At 38.0% G+C, this 8626-nt stretch overlaps 1 pseudogene; it reads right to left on the reverse strand.

Annotated features, from left to right (window-relative positions):
* Positions 1–7614: 7614 nt before the first annotated feature.
* On the reverse strand, positions 7615–7986 carry LOC149185127 (putative choline kinase 2 pseudogene; annotated as a pseudogene).
* Positions 7987–8626: the final 640 nt, after the last annotated feature.

Consider the following 8626-nt stretch of genomic DNA (forward strand, 5'->3'; position numbering starts at 1 on the left):
ATTTGATTTGTGCCTTAGGGAATGTAAAAGATACCCTTAATAGAAAACATGCATAGAAATTTGTAGCTAAGTGCCCTAAATGTGAGATGTTTCCACTTGTGCAATTTTGCTTCCAAATATGTAAACTCAACAATAAAACACGCCTTAAAATACATAATGTCTCTCAACATGTGAAAGAAAAAGTAACCCTTACCCTAGTCTTCCTCCGTTGGCGATTTGGGCCTTTTGTCACAAGGTACCTTCTCTTCTTTGGAAAGAGGACATAAGCAAGATTTTAGATGTTTCTAAATGGAGTACTCTTCACCAATGTCATTCTTCTTTACGCCACGTGATACAAATTCCAATTTTCATATTCTTGACAATGGCATTCTTCTTTTATACATGTGACCCTTGACTATGCCATGAAATTCTCCAAAATATTCTTAAATGATGGGAGCACCTCTTCACGCATTAAGCTAGTGGAATGCGACAAGTCATCCAAAATTCCTCCAAATATGTGATTTGTGCCTTAGGGAATGTTAAAGATGCCCTCAATGAAAAAATGCATAAATATTTGTGGCCAAGTGCCCTAAATGTGAGATGTTGCCACTTGTGCAATTGTGCCTCCTTTTGATGCTCAAATTTGCACCCTAATTGTGCAAGACTCACAAAGTGTCACTTTGGGTCAACTTAGGGTTGTTGGCATTGTCACCTTATCAACGAATCCTCTCACTTTGGATTACTTATTGAATCCTGGGGGTATCCCAAAGCACAGATTTATGGGGTCTTTTATGTGACTAGATCACTAGCACTGAAAACCATCCTTACATTGGATGAATCAACATCTTGATGATCCCTATCCTATTGACCATAATTTTTGTATTCATTATTTCTTTAACTGCAACCCCTCTAGTAGATATTGATGGTGTTCATGAGCCTATTTCTGGTTCTCTTCTTTATGGAAACAATATTATCTCCAACACCGTTATTCGATGAATGGCTACACAACAGGGACCCTATGATCCAATCGTTCATGTTGTTGATGTAGTGCCCACACGACACAAACATTTAATGGTCTGTCATAGCCAAACACTCTATCATGGGTTTCAAAGATACCCAACCTATGACAACAAGCTATATTCTATTGCCAAATCTTGTAAGTAGTGGAAGAATTATATTCTACCAAATGAAATGACCACGCGCACCAATTGTAGGCCTTTGCCTACTCTAGATAATCCTTGGGAGTTAGTGCTCCTAGATTTTATGTCATGTTTTCCCTCAACCGAGCATGGTAACAGATGTGTTTTTTTTTGTTGTTGATTGCTTCCTTAGGATGGGATTTTTGGCACCTTGTAATAATATTGTCGCAACAAAATCCACTCATAAGTTCTTCTTCAAGCATATTTTGGTTCACTTTGGGTTTCCAAATACCATATTTTTTGATATGTATAATAGGTTCCTTAGTATTTTTTGGTTTAACCTTTGGTCCATGATGGACATCAAGATTGACCAAATCCACTACCTTCAATCCCTAGATTTATAAATAGAAAGTAGTAGTCAATAGGATTATTATAGATGTCTTTAGAATATACAATTCCGAACATGCACATACATGTGTTGAAAGCCTTCCATATTTTCAACATAAATTTGACATAACTCTTCATATTTCTATTTCCACAAGCCTTTTCAGGTGTGCTTGGGGTCCCAGCAATTGACACAAATTGATGTAGCTATATTCATGGTATAGCACATGAAGATACCTCCTATACTTGGAATGGGATAAGTAAAGAAACCAATTTTGAGGAAGGTATTTGACAAATTCAACAATGAATTCATGATATTTTGTCGAAAGTTTCCAAATCCAAGTACAAGTATATAAACAATCCATTGGGTTCAATATAAGTTTCAGGCTGGTGATGAGTTATGGTTGGACTTGCATAAAGGGCAATTGACAAACTCCTATAAGAAGCTCATACCACTTTGACACGAGCCTTACACTATCACTAAGGCTATGGGTGATAATTCTTTTGAGGATAGCCATAGGATGATTTATATTACTTCAAAAGTAGGTATATGTTAAAATTATTTATGCTTGATAGGGTGTAGGTCTAGTAAAAGTCCTTTAAAAAAATAAAAGAAATGATCACACCATTACCGACATAAATTATTTTGATATTCTACTTGACAATAGATAACTACACAAGAGATTTTAAAAATTGACATTTTAAAAATTTATTTTATATCGAAGCATATGGATCATTATGACTAAATTTTTTAAATATTACACCGCTCTAATATTATTTCTCTTATGACTAAATTTTTTAAATATTATCATAATATTTTTTCTCCTATGACTAATTTTTTTAAATATTATCACTCTAATATTATTTCTCTTACACGCTCCAGGTTCGACAGTTGAGAAGACCATTGTAGGCAGGCCATATCTCTACCTTGCTTGTTTTACAGTCCTCTCTACCTCGGATTTCCATAACCCAAAACGTTTTTCTATCCATTTGGGGGATGAAATTTCCTCTGCCAATGTGGGAGTGGGAGTGGGAGTGGGAGGGTGGTTGAACCACTCTTGCAATCGATCTTGATCTCAAACCATACCCAGGTGCAAGCACAGATGAATACGAGGGATCAAATTCTAACCCCACCATCGTGGTTGTTGTGACAGTTTTGTTGAAGGTGTTAGGGAGAAAATGTGAACTGAGATGGATTGAAGAAAACTCCATTGTGTGTTTCCAAGGCGTTCAGGGATGGAACAAGAGGTATGTATTCAATATGCATGTTTCTGGATTTGATGGCCTCCTATTATCTATTACTGGTGTTGTTGGTATCTATTGAGGACAAAGATCATAACTCTTTTCACTTATGTTCCCGTACTTCTAGGAGAAATGCTTCTTAATCATGGTCTTTCATGTGCCTTTTCATGATCACCGCAACCTTAGAAATATCTGCACATACTCCTTTGCACACTATGTGGCCCAGAAGTGTGCCAAAAGGGACTCCAAATATGCAGTACCTCTTCAAATTTAGTGAGATTTGTAGTTGTATACATCAATCGAACATGATTTTGAGAAGACTGGAGTGTTTCTTCAGCATACTATAGATTTTCCATTCATCCATATAGACTTATAGGAACATGTGGACATAACCTCTAAAGGCGAAAATCACAATTCTTGACAACACCACAGGTGCATTCTTGAGACCGAATGGCATAACATGATAGGAATAGGATCCCCATTTCATGGTAAATGTAATTTTCTTCTTATCCTCTTCTGTGATCCTAACTTGGTGATAACTAAAGAATCCATCCATAAAAGAGTAGGCTTCATTCCCCGCTACATTATCTAGAACTTCATCACTGAATGGTGTAGGAAAATGATCATGCACACAAACGTTGTTCAGACTGTGGTAGTCCACATAGACCCTTATCTCTATAGTGTCTTTATTTTTTCATATCACAATCGGACTTACCCACTCTGCCTCGTCCACCGGAAATATAAGCCCTACTACTAGCATCTTGTCTATTTTTTTTTACTTTCTCCTTAACCCTCGAGTTCAGTGGGTATGGTCGATGCTTTACTGGCTTTGCATCTGGTTTTAGCATGATTTTCATCTCCCCTATATCTCCCTTGATCCCCTTCAGTTTCGCGACCGATGAAGGGAACAAGTCTTCATATTCTCTCAGGAGGTCAAAAATTTCCTTTGTAGTCTGCTTATCCTAAAAATCTCCAATTGAGGCTAACTTGGGTTTGTCATCGGTCCCGATGTTATGTTTCCACAACTTCAATGGGAGTAAATGTGGATCATCATTGATAGGTCCATCCTTGATATCCCTTTCCCCTTTGGTTTCGTGGAATGACATATGTCGTAATTCCTCCAGATCATATTTATCCGGGTCTTTGTCCACCTTCCCACAAGCTATTGCTTCATGATATCTAGACTCGTAGATATGTTGTAAAGTCTTATGATCTATGCACCCCTCCATTAGCTGACTCGAGGTGAGAATAATCCACTTGACAGCCTGCAACACCTCAGTCATCATATTTTTGCTGTCTAAAAATCAAAAGCTACTAACAAAATTGTCCCAATCTCCAGTATGTTTCCTTATTTTTTCTTGTACATACCAAGATTTTGGAAAGGTTCCTAGGGTGTGTATAAAACCATGCACCATAACTCCTTTGGAACTCCTTCCCAATCCCATATCTCCTTACAATTTTGTAAATGTTGTTGAGGATTAGAGTCCCCCCTGTATTTGATGAAATATTGAGCGTACTCCCCCACTTGTTTGAATCTTACTTCCATGGCTATTTTGATCTTCTCCCATTCTTGGAGGTAGTTGTGGTGAAATCCCCACCATATTGGCAGTGTCGCTTGTAATGTGACATTTAGTTGAGGTAATTTATGTTCTTCAATAACCATTGCATCAATCTTGTTGATAAATGAACTTATTGAATCTATATCATTAAAGATAGGGAAATCTCGTATCTCAGTGCATTTCCAATTGATCCGACATATTTTGGCACAATGTCTAGTGTTGATTTCATATCCACCCCATGGCTAATTATCCCCATTTCCATTGGCAGGGGTGGGTCCCTATCACCTTTTAGACCCACTTTGGTTGCGGTCGTCTTTGCCCTTCCCACTGAACTTCCTTCCATACTTTCTCCCTCTTTCGGATCTCTTAACACCGCTCCTGCTTGGTGAAATTTCTTTTGTCGCCTTTTAATCACCTACATGGCTCTTAGCCATTTTTACACTATCTGTGCTCTCCTTTGCGTTCTTAGATCCCTGGCCTTTCAAAAGTCATCTGCATCCATCCTCGTGACATTCTCATATCTCCCACTCAATAGAATCATTCCCTTTAGGTCCTTCCCCCAGTACTAGGTGTTTACATTGTCATGCTTGGATTTGGGTCCTAGGTGTTTACATTGTCATGCTTGGGTTATGGAACACCTTAATCCATAGGGTAACCTCTTTCTGTAGCTTCTCTTGCAACCCCGATTAGAACACGACTTCAGCTTTCAAAAAATACTGATGACTTTCTTCTGCAAATTCAATAATATACCCTTCCACCGTGGTTTGTACCCAGAAATCTAGCACTCTCATCAGATATGTATCAAGGCGATGTAGCGTAGGGAGATCGCTTGAGTCTAGGTGCGACAAGATGGGTTTTGTCAATTGGACTTTCCTTTCACTTGTAATGTCTGCAACCAGTTGTAAAGTTCTTCTAGGAACTTGCACCATAATATCTCATACTGATCACTAGCCGGCTTCGAATACAAGATTTCTTCTCCAATAGTTCGTTAGCGGAGTTGAGCTTACTAAGAAAAAAAATGATCCACTTGCTCATTCCACCAGTTTGGTAGTTCTTTCTTAAAGATCCTTTATACCATATTCTAAACCCCCTTTTCAAATTTCAAGTCCTGGCAACAGAACCATTTGTTGGCAGATAAATAGCAACAATTTCAAAACCCCAAGTTTGGGCATAAGGTCCAATAAGGCTCCACTGTATTCTAGCACAACATCATCATTTTAACCTTACCCATAATGGGTAAGGAGTCTCACCCAAAGCATGTCGCAACCTTAGTTAGATGGGGGTTGAGATCTAATATCAGGGAGAATCATATTAGAAAATCAAGAATAGAGAACATTGAATCATTCTACAAGGAAGTCTGACCGCAACATGCCATATATACTATAATAAAGAGACTACTTAAAATATGAGCATACATAAAAATCTTAAAGAACTAGAATAACATGCAACTAACACACAATGGTCCCAATAAAAATTTTCATCATTTAACTGAGTGGTGAATACCTTACATCAAGCTCAGGGCCTCTTTCTCAACATAACAATACATAGGTTTATGAATTGATAGATACAAAGCAGTCTCATAGCTTCGCAACAACAATGGTAACAACATCAATAACAAAAACAACCATTTTTGGTTCTCTTTTCTGCCTTTTGACTCATCTCTGCGTGACAACCTGAACTTCCAGTTCCTTCTCTTGATATTCACCTTCTCCCTTGCTCAAATTTCCTTACTATTTTCCTACCTGGTTGTATCTGATCCTTCCCACCATCCCTCTGCAACTGCTACTCTTCTATGATTTCCTTCCTTCTTCCCAGCTGTTATTCCTACAACTCTCCAATTTGTTTCTAGTAATGTCAACATTTCAACAAACTCATATAAGAAATATCATTAACATTTAAAAAAAAATTAAATAGATAGAAGTGGTTCCATATTTATATGATAATATTTTTTCCCTCTAACCTTAATTATTATGTAACCAAAATCATGGAAGGTGTGTGCACCAAAAAAATAAGATAATGAGGCCATTATCTATTCACCCTAATCTTCATGGTAATGTTGAGGCCATATAGAGTAGTTTAATAGGTTATTTATTTTAGAGAGGGCATGTCCAAAGTATGATTTGGAAGGAACAATGAGGCTTAGTAACTCCATATGCATGTATATAGCTTCCATTCTTAGTTATATATCTATTGCCAATCAACTCCAAGGAAACCACAATTGTGGAGGAGAACCCGAGGATCTCCTTCTCAAAGATAATTATAGAGTGGGGAAATAAAGTCATTAGAAATCCTGGTATAATAGTGAATATGCTTCAAATTCTAAATATTTTGGAAAAAATACATTGATTGCAAGATACATTCTATTATTGGACACCTAATCCTCAATGGGTTAGTGTGGAAGCCGAATAGAAAAAAGGAGTCCAAGAGACCTTGGGATGTGGAACTCAACGGTCACAATATGTACTATAAATGTATATCAGTTGTTAATAAAAATATATTCTCTTGTTTTATCATTCATATTCCTTTGTTGCCCATGTGTGTCTAACATGGTAACAGAGCAAGCGTTTTCCTACCCTGCATAATTAATTTGAGCCATTTGTTTTATGGCCTTTCTGTGCAGGTTATTTCTGCCATGACTTCTGCATTTCATAAATATTTTCTCAGCTAAATTCTAGTTGCAACCTCTGTCATTTCTCCAGCCCTATTTTTAGCATTCCTAAAATTAGTTGTAACTCCTTGACTGTGCCCTCTGCGCTCCCTGGCCTGTGCATAATTGTCCTTTCTGCGCTCTTTGGCCCTCTGCATGATAATCTGGGTAATGCTTGAGCCAGGAGGCCATAAATGTTGTTTCATAAACTCAGTTGAATTCTCCATACGTTGTTGCTCTCTCCACGCGAGTATTAACAACGCTCCATTTCTAACTTCTCCTATACACTGCTGCTCTCTGTTATAGATGAAGGGCTCTATTTTTGCAGAGTCGACTATCAAAGAGTCATACAAACCAACCGAATGCTGGAGACCGTAGTGGCCATGATAGAAATATGTCCCAGGTCTATCAACAATGAATCTGCAGATAAATGTGTCGCAAGATTGCCATTGATACATGGATGTAGTTTTGGCTCTCTCGAGCTTTGAGCTAATAGAAGAAATGCCCACTAGGATGGAAAAACTTTGCATGATTGGCACGATTAATAGATCTGTGTTTAATGCTTGAAACACTTCAGCTCTCGTGAATAATGGATCTGTGGTGTCCCTGAGGCATTCAACTTGTTGCTCGGCCTTCAACCACAGTGGTTTCGCTAGCCTATCTATCATGCGGGACTGGTATTGTCCATAATATGTGAATCCCACAAGCGCTCCCATAGTCGTGGATGAGATGATCCAGGAATGTCTAAATGATGGAATTCATTCAATTTGATAGCAATATTTTGAGATATGTCGGGATCACGTAAATCTTTTACTGAAAGCGTCTGAGCATCAAGAAAATCCTCGAGAGGACCATTTGGGAATCGACCCAACAGCCATGGCCCATGACCTGGCTGAGACATGCACTCAAACATTATAATTTCATTTTCTCTTTTGAACAGCATATTGGCACTATTGTCGTAGATTCTGACAAGCACTTCCTTTGGGTAGTGGCCATCTTCCCAACTCCAGTGGCATTCATATACCTTGTTGGTCATCGATCCTTGGAGGATCTTCAATACCAGTTCCTGCACATTCACTATGTTGTTCCATTGCGCACTTCGTATGGAGGGATTTGTGGTCTAGCCATGCGGCCGTTTCATTGCACGGGTATGGAGAGTATTATGATGCCCTAGAAAGACGAATAGCATGGGTGGAATCTGAAGCATTACAGGGGAATGAGGAGTTTTGACTTGCACAATTCATGTCACTACTTGAGTATTGTTGCAAGTATAATGTGAAATAAAATTCCAATAGAATACCTATATTATTCAATGCAATTCTTAATGCTTTATATTTGGGTGCTTTATATTCGGGTTTTGGATATGTTAATTTAAACATAAAGATTGTAAAATTTTGTTTGAAATTTTCATATGGGCAAGCTTGATGCATGCAAAGCATTGGTTATGTTCCATTTTATGCCTTTTTCCTCCCATTTGTTTATACATGAATCGTATTTTAAGGAGCCTTCTTACAAAAAAAAATGGTGCCTCATTTCTGAATGTGTAAATCATTGCCATCATTTGCTGGGCAATAGTAAAATACTATTAGCCAGGCAGCATCTGATATTTCTGTGGGGGGCATTCCGAGAAATATCATATATATATTTTGCTAAACGTGGAAGACCGTGGATGATGT

This window comes from Pinus tabuliformis, chromosome 3_2 (assembly GCF_031772625.1).
Source record: "Pinus tabuliformis cultivar Carrire ecotype Pingquan chromosome 3_2, CPIR1, whole genome shotgun sequence".
NCBI lineage: Eukaryota > Viridiplantae > Streptophyta > Pinopsida > Pinales > Pinaceae > Pinus > Pinus tabuliformis.